The sequence below is a fragment of the Alnus glutinosa genome, chromosome 8, assembly GCF_958979055.1.
Source record: "Alnus glutinosa chromosome 8, dhAlnGlut1.1, whole genome shotgun sequence".
Taxonomy (NCBI): Eukaryota; Viridiplantae; Streptophyta; class Magnoliopsida; order Fagales; family Betulaceae; genus Alnus; species Alnus glutinosa.
Genome location: NC_084893.1, coordinates 7,063,696 through 7,080,202, shown reverse-complemented (window position 1 = coordinate 7,080,202; position 16,507 = coordinate 7,063,696). Strand labels below are relative to the sequence as shown.

The window sequence follows — 16,507 nt, the reverse complement described above, 5'->3', positions numbered from 1 at the left end:
GCCCTAAGCTTTTCCTTTTCAGATATAAAAATCTTCATACAATTCTTCATCACAGTGTAACAGGAATGAATTTTAAACCTAGACTCAACTGTCTTCATGAAATTGTGAAACCCTTCACCTTTCACAAACTTAAAAGGCAACTCATCCACAATAGCCTTTTAGGCAACTCATCCACAATAACCCTTCACCTTTATGATATGTGATAACATAGATGAAGTACCTAGTCTTTTAGGGTGACAACTAAACAATTTGCTACAATAGTTGCATTTTGATTTAGGATTTTCGGGATTACCCCCCTCTATCTTAGTAAAATGTTACCATACAATTGATTTTTGCATATTTGTTTTAGGTTTTGGTGGGAGAACTTCAACTGAATTAGGATTCTGAGTACCAACATTACCAACACATTCAACATTCTCAGTATTAATGGGAAGTATAGTGCTATCTAAAAGACTTGGAGTAGAACTAGGTGAAGCTGAAGCTCTAGTAATAGAACCAATATTCTTAGCACCACTATTTGCATTACCAGCCATGAATCTACAATTGGTTTTTTTAAAATCTATTAGTGGTCTATCATAAATTTAAGGGTTAAACACCTTATTGGTACCTGTGGTTTGACAACTTTATTTTTTGACCATTGTGCTTTCATTTGTATCACAGATGGTAACGTCTAGCCATGTCATCGGACAGGTGTCGGTGTAATAATGCGACACCTGTCCCCTAGATGCAACGTCAGCGCCATGTCAAAGCTGACATGGCTACCAATTTTTATTTATTATTATTATTTTTTAAAATAAAATAAAATAAAATTGAACATTAGTCATTATTGCACAACGCAAACAATGAGAATTTATGTTCTTTGAAGACTTTTCATATTTTTTTTAAACATTCAATTCAAATAAACGTCGGAGAAAAAATTATGCATGTTGAAAAAATTTCATGAATGTAAAAATAGAACTTTTAAAATGAGTAAATAAGTAGGGACTTTCCAAGAATTCATAGATTTTTTTTGAGATTTTCAATTTGTAATTAGAAACTGTTTATTAACTTTTTATCATATTATAGTCCTTTTTAATATATATATATATATATATATATATATATACTGTATAATTATTAATTGAGGGGCTTTATTCAATTAGGATTTAGGAGTCTCAACTTAGGCTCCAGCCACCCATGCTTATTACTGGGGAAACTTCAATTTGGGTTGCTTCAAATTTTCGAGTTTGGTGTTTCCTCTTTGAATGCTGACAAATTGTCATTGTTCAGGATAGCAACGGATTGCGATGTAGAACGACAGTGAAGGTCATCCTCGAGAATCTTGACGATTTTTCTCAGCCACACGTTTAAGCTTTAACACCAGTTAGCCCCTTTTTATTTACTTTTGGATGTTTTAGCCTCAAATGACGTCTATTTACGTCGTTTTCGGATGGTATGGCGTAAATAGATGAACTTCTTTATCTTCTAGGAAGAAAGTTTTGTATGCGTAGAAAGAAAATAAAGAAAAAAAGAAAGCTTTCTACGGTTCTACAAAGTACCATCTCAAACTTTTTCATTGCATTTTCTCATGTTTGCACTTGCACCACACGTAAGCCTTCATTTGTTATTGTGAGAGGGTGTTTAATTTTCTATCTATACTCTAATAGCTTTCATTAGATTTTTTTTTTTTAAATGTAGAGAATTAAATTACTTTTTTTACTTTTTACTTTTTAATTTAAATTTTCTTTAAATTAAATGATAGGAGAAAAAGAGATTAAAAAGGTTAACAGCAGGAAGGTTATGCTTTGTCGATGATCTTTTGATTTTCTCAGCTGCTTCTCTTGAGTCTATGTGTGCTATTAAAGGGGTTCTTGATGAATTTGAGAACTTATCCGGGTTACGAGTTAATCCTTCTAAGAGTTCGTTTTTGTGCTGGGATTTCTGCTCATGCCAAGAGGGAGTTGTTGGATTTCCTAGGCATGCAGGAAGGTGTTCTCGCGGTTCGATACTTGGGTGTTCCATTTATTTCTAAAAGGTTAACAGCAGGTGATTGTGATGCTTTGGTCTCCAAGATTACTGCTTGGATCGATTTTTGGTTAGCCAGAAACTTATCCTTTGCTGGGAGGTTACAATTGTTGTCTTCTGTTCTACTTAGTCTGCAGGTGTATTAGACTAAGGTGTTTATCCTTCCTAAGAAAATTATTCATATGCTGGAGCAAAAATTCAATAGGTTCTTGTGGATGGGTAAGGATTCCAAAGCTCATGCCAAAGTTGCTTGGCATCATATTTGTGTCCCTAAGAGGGAGGGCGTTATGGGGCTAAAAAGGCTAGAAGTTTGGAATCAAGCTTCCATGTTGAACCATATCTGGTCCTTATTTGCAAAGGCTGGATCTTTATGGGTTGCTTGGGTGGAGTCTACTTGGTTAAAATGAAGAAGTTTTTGGCAGATCCTTATACCACAAGCTTGCTCTTGGAGTTGGAAGAGATTGTTAAAACTCCGTGATATTGCAAAATCGTTTATTCGGTTTAAGGTTGGCAATGGTAGTACGATTTTCTTGTGGTTTGATCAGTGGCATCCCTTTGGTTATTTGCTTGATAACCTTGGCCACCATGTGGTATATGATGCTGGTTTTCCTGTTGGGGCAAAGCTGTCCACCATTATTAGAAATGGTTCTTGGTTTTGGCCTTAAATAGTTGCAATTCAAAGTGAACTTGTTGATGTGCCTATTGGGAATACAGATCTGCCGGTTTGGGAGTCCAGTAATGATATTTATTCCTGTTCTGCTACTTGGGAGTTATTGAGAGAGAAATGCCCTACTGTGGTATGGTGGAAGATTGTTTGGTTCTCCATGTCTATTCCTAGACACTCCTTCATTCTTTGGTTTGTTTTCCGGGATGCTCTTGTAATTAAACAACGGATGTGTAGTTGGGGATTTACAGGGCCTTCTAATTGTCTCTTTTGCCATGGATGTATTGAGAGTAGAGACCATCTTTTCTTTCTTTGTGGGTTTAGTCGAAGAATTTGGTTTGCTCTTATGAAGACTTGTGGCTATTCTGATCCTCCTTCAGACTGGGATTTAGTTGTGGTTTGGAGTGCGGCTAGGCTGAAGGGTAAACGTTTAAAATCTTGTCTTGCAAAACTTTATCTTGGAGCTTGCATCTATCATTTATGGAAACAACGAAATGCCTTGCTTCATGGCATTACTCCCAAGACTGAAGACGCCATTTTTGGCCAGATTAGATGGGAAGTACGTTCCAGAATCTTGGCAAAAGTTTCGGTAAAACCAATGGACAGAGATTTACCTCTTGCACTGCAGTGGAATCTCTTCCCTCTCTTGTAATTTGTTTTGGTTGGCTGCTGTCCCGTCGCTTGGCCTTGTAATCGTTGTTGTTTAGCTGGTTTTGTGATTTGTAGTTAGTGTGTTTCCTGGTTTAGGAAACATGGGTCCAGGTAGCTGGAGTGACTTTTTGTATTGTTGAGTTTTGTTCTATAAAGGTCTTAATTCATCAAAAAAAAAAAAAAAAAAGAGATAAAAAGAAACCATTTAAATATTGTTTTAAATAAATGTTAGAGGAAATATAAAGCTTTTTTATATTAAAAAATAATGTTAAGGGAATCACTTTTACTTCCCTAGATTTTGAGTATAACTTTTGGTTCCATTGGTATTCCCATAGGTTAGGGAACAACAAGGAATTTGTTTCAATGAGTTTTTTAGGAGTTTTTCTTACATTTAAGGAAAATAATGGATTTTAGGGAAGTTGTTGCTAGTAGTAGATACTCTATAGGCGGTTCCAAATGTAAAAAAAAAAAAAAAAAAAAACCAACATTAAATTCCCTACAGGTTCCCTAAGCATTCCCAATGATTATTATAATCATAAATTAACTCGATTCTCTCTCCTTTCACCCAGGGGCGGGCCGGCCCCTCCAAGTTGAGGGGGCCAAATTGAAAAAAAAAAGTTTTGGGGGGGGGGGGGCAAAATTTAAAAAAAAAAAAACAAAATTTGGGGTAAAATTTTTTTTTTTTTTTTTGGGAGAACCTTGGGGCCTGGGGGTCCTTCTACACGCAACCCCAACCCTTCGTCCCTTTCTTCTTCTTTTTTTTGTTCAAGCAATTCCCCATTCCTCTTTGGTTCTTGCACAGAGAGAGAGAGAGAGAGAGATTAAGCCAGAGGAGGCGAGGCGGGAGGTGGGAGGCGAAGAGCTCACTGGAGGAGGAGTTGAAGGTGGTGGAGCAATTTCCATCATCGGAGATCGGAGGTCCAACTGGTCTAGAGAGTGATATTGAAAAGATCGGAGGGCAATATCGGTCTAGAGCTCGCCAGAGCTAGATCGAAATCCGCTGCCTCAGCCGCTTTACACGCACGGCGACAATGGCGCAACCGCTTCCCTTGACCAACAAGTCTAAGATTTTGAGGGAAGTCCAAAATTAGAAGACTTTAGCTAAGGCTTGTTAAAAAATTAGAGCATTAGAAGCTAAACAAGGTCGATTTGGAGGGAAGGAGTGGTTAACTCAGTGTCTGTCTTTAGGGACAATGACGAGAGAGAGAGAGAGAGAGAGAGAGAGAGAACATAAATAAAATGAAAGAAAGAAAATAAAGTAAAAGTAAAAAAAAAAAATATTTTAATGGTTTAAGGAAAAGTTAAAGGAAGTTATTGTGGAGTATTTTTAAATAGAGAAGCAAAAAGTAATTTTATTTCCTAAATTTAAAAAAATATGGTTGGGTATCTGCGCTAGTGCTCTAATATAATCATTTGACTCACACCCTTTCTTTTACAGCTATCTCTACGTACTTCGATTTGTATCTAATCCAATTTCACGTATGATTTTGATCCTTTTGGTTTTTTTACCCATAGAATTTGATTTATGCGTACTCGTTGATATATTATACCAACAAAAAATTACTTGATTCGTAGGAGTTTATATCAGCTTTACCATTTTGACATAAGCATGAGCTTCTTGAAAATAAGACAAATTAAGATATGGATCCGAATAATATGCTATTTATCTTATAGGACAAAAATTAGTTGAAACTTGGTCTAATAAAGTGATATGTGTTCTTAAAGCATGTGAGAAATATATATATATATTTTTTTATTAATATTATTAAAAAATTATGTGAAAAACACATGTTATAAAAGAAAAAGGCCCCCCAAGGCCAGGGGTTTCTCTCAAAAAAAAAAAAAAATAATAATAATTTTATCCCTAAATTTTTATTTTTATTTTTAAAGTTTTGGCCTCCCCTAAATTAATTTTCGTTTTTCAATTTGGCCCTCCCAAATCCTAAATCCTAGCTCCGCCCCTGTATTAAGGTATACTTATACGTTTAGGTGTCTAATACATGTATGAATATTAGTATTTTATGTATGTATGTGCACATATAAAGTACTTGTAGACGTGTCTTCAAGTTTGTTGGGACACAATGTCGCTTCCTGCGACTGCTCTAAGAATAGGCATGTTGGGCGTGACAACTTACAGTCCGGCAAAGTCTACACTGCCCCAAATTGAAAAAGGAAGCGTGCAAAATACTTTTCAAGTGAGAGAACATACATACATACATGAGAAATGGCGATGAGCGAGTTGAGAGAGTAAACGGATCGAGGGAGAGATTTTTGATATTTTTGGGGTTCAATGCACATTTAGTGACGTGTCTAGTATGACACGTCACAAATTACTTTAATTTCAAATATATATATATATAAACTTAAACCCTAATTAACCCTATAATATACTATATATAGCTCTTATAGTATATAGGGTTAGGTTATATACGTACATATATACCATATATAGTATTAATTTTTATGTATACATATAGTTAGTAAATTTAAACACTAATTAACCCAAAAGAATGCTATATATAGTACTATTAATATATTTACTTGTATACATATGGTTAGTAAATTTAAACCCTAACCTTAATTATATATATATACTATATTTAGCATTAATTACTTAACCATATATATATAGCACTAATATATTTAGAGTTAGGTTTATACATACATATATACTATATATAGTATATTAATTTATATAAATATATAGTTTATAATTTAAAACGTAACCCTAAATATATTATATATTTAGCACTAATTAATTGATCATATATACTATATATAGTATTTAAATTTTTACATATATATATATATATATATATATATAGTTTGTCAATTAAAACCCTAACCCTATATACTATATATGGCACTAGCTATAGGTTTAAGCATATATACTACATTAATATTGATGGTATATATATATATATATATCTAGTAGTAATGTACGTTGAATACACCTTAAACACTAACTCTAGCTATAACCATAAAGTACCCAAATGCTATACCCTAAACCCTAAAACCAAAACACTTATAGGCCTAAATTACCTTAATTAAACCCCAAATCATAAAACCATAAATGTACCATAAAACACTAGACACAAACCTCGCCACCAAAATATATTTCAAAAACTAATTCAACAATAAATTATTGTGCGAATTTCAAGATTTGACTTTGTGAGATAAAAATATAAAAAGTTGAATAAAATATGATTTGTTTTTGAAAAAAAGTAAAAAATAATAAAATTTGTTTTTAAAAATCTGGGTTGCCAAACATATCATTAAAACCCCGCTAGCTATATATTTCACATAAATCCTAAACCCAGCCAATACCATAAACCAACCAAAACCATAATCACAAACACTTAATACACAACCAAAACCATGCATGCACGAACACTACTTAATAAACACTCTAAAACCACCAAAAGTTAAACCCTAAATCTTATTTAGACCAAATAAGTAATAAAAATCAGAAATTAGGATAAATATAATTTAGTGACGTGTCAACCGGACATGTCACAATAATAGTGGCGTGTTAGTTTGACACGTCACAAATTTAGTGACGTGTCAAACGGAGACGTCACTAGTTAGTGGCGTGTGAAAGAGACATGCCACTACAATAGTGACGTTTCGGTTTGACACGTCACTAATAATTTAAACAAAAAAATAATAATTAATATTTAGCGACATGACACTCTTGCTGCATCACGACTTAATGGTGAGTTTATTTTGCCATGCCACTAATTAGTGACATGGCAAAATTTACACGCCACTAAAAAAATTAGTGGCGTGGCAAAGAGTACCACATCATTAATTAGTAATGTGGCAAAAAAAAAAAAAAATAAATAAATAAAATGAACACTTCAGACACGCCACTAAGCCTAGAGTTTTTTACTGTGCTCCATCACCATTACGAAGGACTAATCATATTCACGCCAAGTTCTGAGAAGACTAAAACTTTGAACTCTAATAAGACACCCATTCAATTATTAACCCCATTGGTTTAACAAGGGGATCGAGTGTTAGAAAATGCTCCAGGGACAGTAACTAGAACTATTGATCTTCCATCTACATCAGGTTGCATGTCAAATACAGAAAAATAAACTACTTGACAATATTTTCCTGACCAAATTAAGATGAGAGAGAATCTTGAAACAAGAAAAGTAAGTTTGACCAGATTAGTTTTCAGATGGTACAATAAAGCAAGGGGAACAAATTCTGATGAGAAATCTCACACTACTCAAGATTTTAGATATCCGCCAAGATTCGTATCGATCTCCAAATCATATCTATATACGTCCACATGCACGTACATGATGTCAAAAACAACATGTCCTCATTTTTTTTAGATAAATATCAAATATAGTATTTATTTATCAGTTTGATTGCTGCCACGTGATTCATTGAGTGACGTACACAATGTGATTCGATTGCCATCTTAATTTTTTTTTTCTTTTCTTATTATTATAGGTGATACTTGTTATTTGATTGAATCTGAGATAATACATTAAAAAGATTTCGTCAAATTTTTTGATATAATTTGAAATCGGGGACTTATTTGCTTTTCTTGCTTCATTCAAAGAGTTCTCAGATAATTTTTTTATACCGTATATAAGTTTATAACTAATTGTAAAGGAGTGCAATTGTGCAACCATGGATACTAATTTTACATTTTTCTTTTACTAAAAATTACTATATATATATATATATATATATATATATATATTAGAAGAAAGATAATCCTTCCACTAATCAAAATGGAGTAAAACCAATACAAGGTTACGTAAGAAACCAACAAACTACTGTACAACCAACTGAGTTAAAAGTTTAGACCAATACAGACAAATGCTATAAATAAAACTGGCCAAACAGTAATAACTAGGTTAAAAATACCACAGAGCAACCTGTAAGAAATTGAAAACACCCAAACAGAGCTGCTATCAGAAAAAATCGCTACTGGAGACGGCGCGTATACCCATACGCCATCCTGGAAGACACCCAACATCAATCATTCACTACAGGCCTTCGGGCGCCACCAAATATGGCAACAAGGGTGGAGCGTGGCCATCATGCACATTTCAAGGTGACATACACCTTGTGTAATGTCCAAGAAAATATTGAATGAGTTTATTAAGATTAAATAAAAATAAGTTTATTTAGTGGGATAAAATAAAATAGAGTTTTTTATTTTTATCTTATGGACTCGTAAATGGTAATCAAGAAAAGAAAATGTAAAAAAAAAAAATTAGGTTCAAAGAAATAAATAGAAAAGTAAAAGAAAAATTAAATAAATTAAAAGGAGAGTTACTAAATAAAAGAAATATTGAAATGAAAAGGGAATAAGATGAAAACAAAAGATAAAATAGAATGGGACATTAAATGGAGAGAAGAGGTGTGTTGGGCCGTTGGCCTTTGAAAGAAGGGAAGAGATGGGTGTAGAATAATCATGCTAAAAGACAAAAGAGAAAAGAAAAGTCAAAGAATATAAAAGAGGAGAAAAATCAGGTCATGAAATGAGTTAGTGCTAGAAAGAGATCAAACAAAGAAACAATAGAATTGAGAATAAAAGACAAAATAGACTTGATGGCTATTAAAAAAATGGCCGAATGGCCTTTCTAAAATACAGAAAATCACGGCCGTTTAAAAGAAAACGGTAAAACAATAGTCATTTATGCCCCGTTTGTTTCGGCGTAAAATGATTTCTGAAAAATAGTTTCAGTATTTTTCGGTGTTTGGTAGGGGTGAAAATAATGGTCAACCGGAAAATGATTTCCGTTTGATAAAAAATGCTTAATAAATTTCGGAAATGATTTACGCTTTTTAAAAGCGTAAATAATTTTCCGTAGATGGTAGATGCAGTCGACTCTCTTTTAAACAACGCAGTCAACCTTTACGTTCAAGTAGTTGACTATTGCCGAATTTCCACAAGTCAAATTCCGACTCCAGTCCGTGCCAGAATTCGACAAATTAAGCCGGAATCCGGCAACATCCGACAGATGTCGACGGATTCCGGGTATACCATGCCAGATTTCGGCCAGACTGGCGGGAGCGGCCGAATCCCGGCCAGAACGCCGGAGATCAGGCCATCTGGCCGGAATCCTGGATGGATCCGGCCGTCTGGCCGGGATACTGGCCGGAGAGGCCGGATCACCGACCATCTGGCCGGACCCCCGGCATTTGGCCAGATCCGGCCGGCTTCCGGTCAACTGGCCGAGATCTGGCCGTTTTGTGCCGGAATCCGGCAAAAATGGCCGGAATTTGTATATGCCAAATATATATATAAAAAAAAAATTATATTATTTTATATTAATATTTTTTATTTTGTGAATAAAATTTAATTTTTTAAAATTAAAATATAAAAAATATTTGTAATTTTCCGTACGCGCCAAACACCGAAGAATGATTTCGACGGAAAATATTTTTCTGAAAAATAACTTCCCTAAAACTATTTTACGACAGAAACCATTTTACACCGAAACAAACAAAGCATTAATTACAAAGGCCGAATGGCCTTTTCAATAGTGAACGACGTCAATTTTAAAAAGGCAAGGAGTCCATTTTTCACTTGCAGTCCGATTCCCTTCACCATTTCTCATTTTCTTTCTTTGGTTTTTATACAAAAACCATGATCTACAAAGATTCAACTGTCCAAACTCAAATCTGATTTTGGAAACGTGAACTACGAAACCCGATCTACATTTCTACCGATTGGTTTGAGGTATTTTCACAAACTCTTGGTCTTTAAGATTTTAGATTAAATCTAAAGATATGTAAGTTTAATTTTATGTGTTCTTAGGATTTGTTATGAGGAGCTTGCTAAACACTCTCCAAGTGTTGGATTTACATTTGGTGAAATTTTTGGTTAGTTTCTTCAAACCCTAACTTTTGGGTTATGTATTTTAATTGCGATTTTTGTGTCTAATCCTAGGTAAACCTTATGGGTTAGTGTTGTTAGTGTTTAAATATCAATATTATATTATGAGTTAGTAAAATAAATTATGGGTTTAAGTTTGGAAACTATAATTTGATTGGTTAAATTAATTTAGGATTTTTAAGTATTTAAAACTTAGATTGTTAATTTGTAAAAATAAGTGTTTATGGGTTATGTTCTAATGTTAGTAAAAATAAATAATTATGGGTATTTAGTTTAAATAGTATTTTCAAGGTTAACCCTAAGACTTTTTATGAGTTAATGTTATTTTAAATGTGTTAATAAATTATGTTAATAAGTAAATAATTATTGTAAAGATTAATGAAAATAATTTTAGGGTTAATAATATTAGTGAAAATAATTTATAGATTAATGAATATAACTTGGGATTAATATTTGGTGTTATAGGTAATTATTTTAGATGGTAATTTTAATGTCTAACCCCAAGTAAATACTTTGGGTTGTTGTTAATTGAGTTTAGTTAGTGTATAGATTTATGGGTGTGTAATTGAGACCCTTAAAATATTATGGGTTTTCCAACGGTTTAGCCTTGAGCGATTCAAGTGCTAATTAGGGTGTTAATTATTTAAAGTATTAAATAGTGCAATGTGTTATTTCACAGTGATACATTGCAATGTGGTGTTTAGGAGACCTAGTGATTAAATCCGCGTAGCCAAGGTGAGTATTCTACTCACTGAGAAATATTATTTTCATATATGCTGAATTGCAAAATATATATTGTTTTACAAACCTGAACCAACTATATCTTGATTATGATCTGTTGTGGATTATTTGAGTACTTTTGAGTATATTGAAATTATGATGATGTTTTGAAGTATGAATATGATATGTGATTTTAGAATGAGTATAAGTTGGAGATTTAAGTTATGCAAATTGTTTAAGTAATGATATGTTGGACTGTTTATGTTTTATAAAGAAAGCATGTGTTTAAGGCATGATTCATGAAATGAAATGTATATTGTTTTTAAGGCATGAGGCATAAGCATATGAACGCTAAACGTGCTTCGAAGTGAGGTTCACAACCAACAGGAAATTATATATGGGTTAGATTCCCATGAGGTGCCTACTTGGGTTAGATTCCCTTGAGGTATTCACGAGGTACTTACTTGGGTTAGATTCCCTTGAGGTCCTCGGCCATGGGTTAGATTCCCATGAGGTGCCTACTTGAGTTAGATTCCCTTGAGGTACTAGTACTTACTTGGGTTCGATTCCCTTGAAGTACTCACGAGGTGCTTACTTGGGTTAGATTCCCTTTAGGTCCTCGACCATGGGTTAGATTTCCATGAGGTACCTACTTGGGTTAGATTCCTTTGAGGTACTAGTGCTTACTTGGGTTAGATTCCCTTGAAGCACTATACTTGGGTTCGATTCCCAAGGCATAAAACCATTAGCATGAGCATGTATAACATTGTTTTTATGAGTGATGTTTTTATATAATGAGTAGTTTTGCTAGACGTATTGGTATGCATAAGAGTCTCAATGGAAAAGAGCTTATGTATATTTCTATCGGATGGTTGCATGATTTAAATGCTTTTGTTTTCTAAGTCTCACTGCATCAAAAGTATTATAGTAGGTGAGGATGCATGTAGTTGTTTCCAATAATGAAACTTCTACGTATAAGCTCAGCTGCGTAATATGCTTTAAATGTTTTCTATTAGTCGGTGTTTGCTATATTAGTTATGAGGGTTTTCAAACAAAAATTTATAAAATTGGTTGCTGTTATAGTGTACGCATGACTAGAAAAGAAAAGTTGGTTCTTTGGGAAAACTCAGTGAATAGTATACCTCTGAGGTCTTAGTGTAATTATTTATGCTAAGGCGGTGGGCTCATAATTTCACATGTGCGGATGCAGCAACCCCCGCAACCGTGTAGACATTGATACTTTGGTTGCAGGTTCTGCGGATATAGATAATGACTCGTCCACCTAGCGTATGTGATGCTATGATTGGAGCACATCGCGACAGTCATAAGTCACGGACTCATGGGTAGTCCGTATTTGGGTATTTTATTTATGGCTCGTGTCATACGTGGCATATGTATTTGTTGAGCCTATATTTTAGTATATAGTCAGTGTAATATGTTTTATAAGCCTTAAATAGATAGATTTGTAAATGGCTCTTCTTGTAATTAACTGTTATGTATTAGATGTATTTCCGCTTATGATATGTGTTCCGCTGCACATTGATTATTATATTTCGCAGTTAGATGTAACTCTGATTATCATGTGCATGTTATGAGGCATGTGCCATATGCTGGCTGAGCGACATGTAGTTGTGCCACTGTGAAGATCCGTTTGTATGTTTTCAAAAAATAAAAAAAGGTCGTCACACCTTGGCGCTTGATGACCACGTGCCGAGCACGGATAGTCAATACGGTGGTAGCAAGCGGCGACTAGACCATAGAACGGCGGTGAATAAGGCTGGGGGGCATGAGTGGAGTGTCCGCTCCCCTTTGGTACCTCTCGGGAGTGCCTTCTTGGCAGAAACCAAAACAACTGAAAAACAAAAACCTCCATATATAGTCCAAAAGACTTGGAGAGATACAACCATTACCGGATCTAATCGAGAGGACAAAAACTCTATAGCCCTAAAGACTGAGAAACACTAGCCTCCACTGAAAAAACGCATGAAAGAGCAAAACTACCTTAACCCAAAAAAGGCTAAGGGGAAAACCCACAATTGCAGGACTTCACTAAAAGTTATTTAGAGAGAGAAGCTTTGGGTTTAGAGAGAGAGCATCATGCAGGACTTTACTAAAAATTATTTAGAGATGATTGTTTAGCCCCTTTTAAAAAGAAAAAGAAAAAACGTGTTTGCACGTGTGACTAACTTGTTTTGCACATGGGCCTGAGAAAAATCGTCATGATTCTCGAGGATTTGCTTCACTGTCGTTCTACTTCCGATTCTGAGCAATGACAAATTCTCAGGATTCAAAGTCCAAGAATAAATTATAATTAATTGATACCGGCACTATGGCAAGAGGAAAGTTGGAAAAGTAAATAAATAAAGCCACAATTGCGTGTATATATATATACACATATGGAGGGTAGGGGTGGAAAAACAATAATATCACTACTTGTATACAAAAATCATTTACATGGGGTGAAGCCTATCACTACATGGGCTCATGTAATTGTAAGCTTCATCCCATCCCATGTGAGTGATTGTTGTATACCAGCTGTATAATTGTTGTTTTCTAATCACTACCTTATATGGATTAGTTAGGATGACCATATGGAGAAAAAGGTGGCATCATATACTGGATCACTCATGTTTATGAAAACTCCAATGGCTTTTCTTCAATGGCTAAAGGAAAAGGAAAGCTTCCAACCCATCTTCCTCATTGCTTCCATTTTCCTGGTGGTGCTGCTGAGATTTTTCTTGAAGAAGTCAAGAAAAGGAATGCCCATTAATCTCCCACCATGCCCTCCAAAGCTACCTTTTTAGCCATGATCTCGCACTATCAAGCCGTCCGCGAATCTTTTCAGCCAAGTACCTATTTTATGATTGTACAGATGTTGCCTTCTCCCCCTATAGTGCTTATTGGAGGCATATTCGAAAAATATGCATACTTGAACTACTAAGCGTCAAAAGAGTTCAATCGTATAGCTTTGTTAGAGAAGAAGAAGTTGCTCGTTTGATCCTTCGAGTTGCAGAGTCCTATCCTGGCACCACCAATCTTTCCAAGATTCTTGGACTATATGCAAATGACGTCCTTTGCAGGGTTGCATTTGGAAGGGACTTCTCAGGAGGAGGAGAATATGATCGCCATGGCTTCCAAAAGTTGCTGGAGGAGTATCAAGTATTGCTTGGAGGATTTAGCATCGGAGATTTCTTCCCTTCCATGGAATTTATACACAGCTTAACAGGCATGAAATCTAGACTTCAGAACACATTTCGACGCTTTGATAAACTTTTTGACCAGTTGCTGGCTGAACATGGCAATCCCAAGAGAGAAACAGAGGAGCAGAAGGACCTTGTGGATGTGTTACTCGATATACAGAAGAATGGATCTGATGATCAAACGCCTCTCACCATGGACAACATAAAGGCTGTCATCTTGGTCACTGAAGACTTCCAGTTTTACTTCACTTTTTGCATACGGATTATATTGATTAGTGCCATTACTATTTACTCCCACTGTAGGACATGTTTGCTGCAGGAACTGAGGCAACGTTCATCACCCTTGACTGGGGAATGACAGAGCTCATCACGAACCCAAAAGTCATGGAAAGAGCACAAGCCGAAGTACGAAGCATCGTCGGAGAGAGAAGAGTTGTTTTAGAGAGTGATCTGCCTCAGCTGAACTACATGCACACGTGGTTCACTGGAAAATGATAAATGGGCACTTAACTTAATTCTAACACTTGGACCTAATTCAAACAACATTCTCTAATGCGTACCACCTTATATTGAAAGTTCATGTTTGAACTATCACTTTTACTTTGTTGATTTTTTATGTTAAATTCTATACCTTACACGCAAAGCATGTTTGAACTACTACCTTTTAAGTTAATTCTTATGTTTGAAGTCGTGTTTTAAAAGTATTCTAGCTTATCCCATAAATTTTATTGAGTAGTTATTCTTAACTTAATTGCTTGTTTTAACATTGTTCTTAAATTCATAATTTATTAAATTAAGATATCTTGAAATTTACCATTTTGAGCTATTCACTTGTTTAATCTATTTCGCATAAATATTTTTAATATCTTAACTCGTACCTATTAGTCGAATTCGTAGAGGAAACGTCTCTCGTCGTCTGAATATATAGCTATCTCAGTTGATGGTTGTCGCCTCGCAAGGGTGTTGTCTTTGTAGTTGTAGTAAGGCCACTTCCTTGAATTGGTTTCGTACTTTTCCCATTGACGCATTAACGATGACGTTCACTTCTCACTCTAAAGGGACTCCTGTACTATCGAACGCATGATTTTCTAGATGAGTCGTCATCTCTCAAGAGAATGGTTATTAGTCTACTCTCACGAGAAGCTCTCTCTCTTATATCGCCTATAGCCTAACAAATCCTTGTTAGACTCTTCTAAAAAACTAAGCGACTTGACTCCTAGGCCTACCCAATACAACGTTACCAACAAGTGGTCACGCTTACGTTTTGACCCAAGGGTTTGCACTCTACCTACACAACTCCACATAAGTAGACGTGACAAAGGAATGTGCCGCACTAGAATCTGTCGAGACGCATGCAACACTTCCGAACAAAGGAAAAGGTCATTGTCTAGGTGGCATGAGTTGTTTACACAAAACTATGCTATGTAAACAACACAAATCCTGATAGATGCATTACAATAATTATGCAATGCACACAAAGAACTTCATTTAAATCTTTTTGTCTCTGTTGAAGCTTTTATATTCCTAAGGCTCTTTTATTATCCCTAGACTCTAATACAAACCAAGACTTCCGCTTTTCCTAACAACCCTAGAGCAAACTGCTCTGATACCATTTGCTATGGCAATTTTTTTTTTTTTTTTTTTTTTTTTTTTTTTTTTTTTTTTTGCATAAACATTAATCTCTTAAAATATAAACCGATCTTCACAGTGGCACAGCAATATGTCGCAAAGCCAACATATGGTACATACCCCATACTATGTACCTAGTAAATCAGAGTATAACATCTATCTACTATGCAGCGGAAAACATAAACCTAATAGTGGAAATCACATCTTAAACATCTATCATAAATTAATCGTAATCAAGAGCCAATATTACATCTATCTATTTAAGTCTTTTGAAAAATTAAATGGACTTCTAATTTAACAAGTGTGTGTGAACAGTGTGCAACAAAATATTAAATGCGAAAATTAAAGGAGACAAATATTTTGTTGACGAAGTGGAAACTCAATATGAGAAAAACCACTTCGGGGTAGCCAAACCCAGGATATCCACTATTCAGAAGACAAGACTAGATACAAAGTAGTAACACTCACATACCCCTGATGCAGTGGTCGTACCTTGCTCTCTAACGTGTAACCCAACACGAACGCCTCCCAACCAGGTCTCCTACCTGAAGGGGTCTTCAATGGAATTCTTTACCTTAGGGCCAACCCCTAAGATAGACTTCACAGCTGATCAAATCATACACTGGCAAAGCTAGAGAGCTAGTAGATCTTCAATATCTCCCTAAACACCCTCTCTAAGCTGTAGAGAATTCACCACCGAATTCTGTGTTGAAAGCATGCCTAGAGCTTCTTATTTATAGGCTTACGAAGCTCTAAATTAGGTAAAAA

The 16,507-nt window shown here is 35.1% G+C and overlaps 1 long non-coding RNA gene and 1 pseudogene across 1 annotated transcript; both read left to right on the top strand.

Annotated features, from left to right (window-relative positions):
• Positions 1-9,917: 9,917 nt before the first annotated feature.
• On the top strand, positions 9,918-10,928 carry LOC133874955 (uncharacterized). The gene is made up of 3 exons (XR_009901414.1): positions 9,918-10,034; positions 10,113-10,177; positions 10,870-10,928. It is a non-coding gene; the product is annotated as an uncharacterized LOC133874955 (long non-coding RNA).
• Positions 10,929-13,461: 2,533 nt separating this feature from the next.
• On the top strand, positions 13,462-14,669 carry LOC133876507 (cytochrome P450 71AP13-like; annotated as a pseudogene).
• Positions 14,670-16,507: the final 1,838 nt, after the last annotated feature.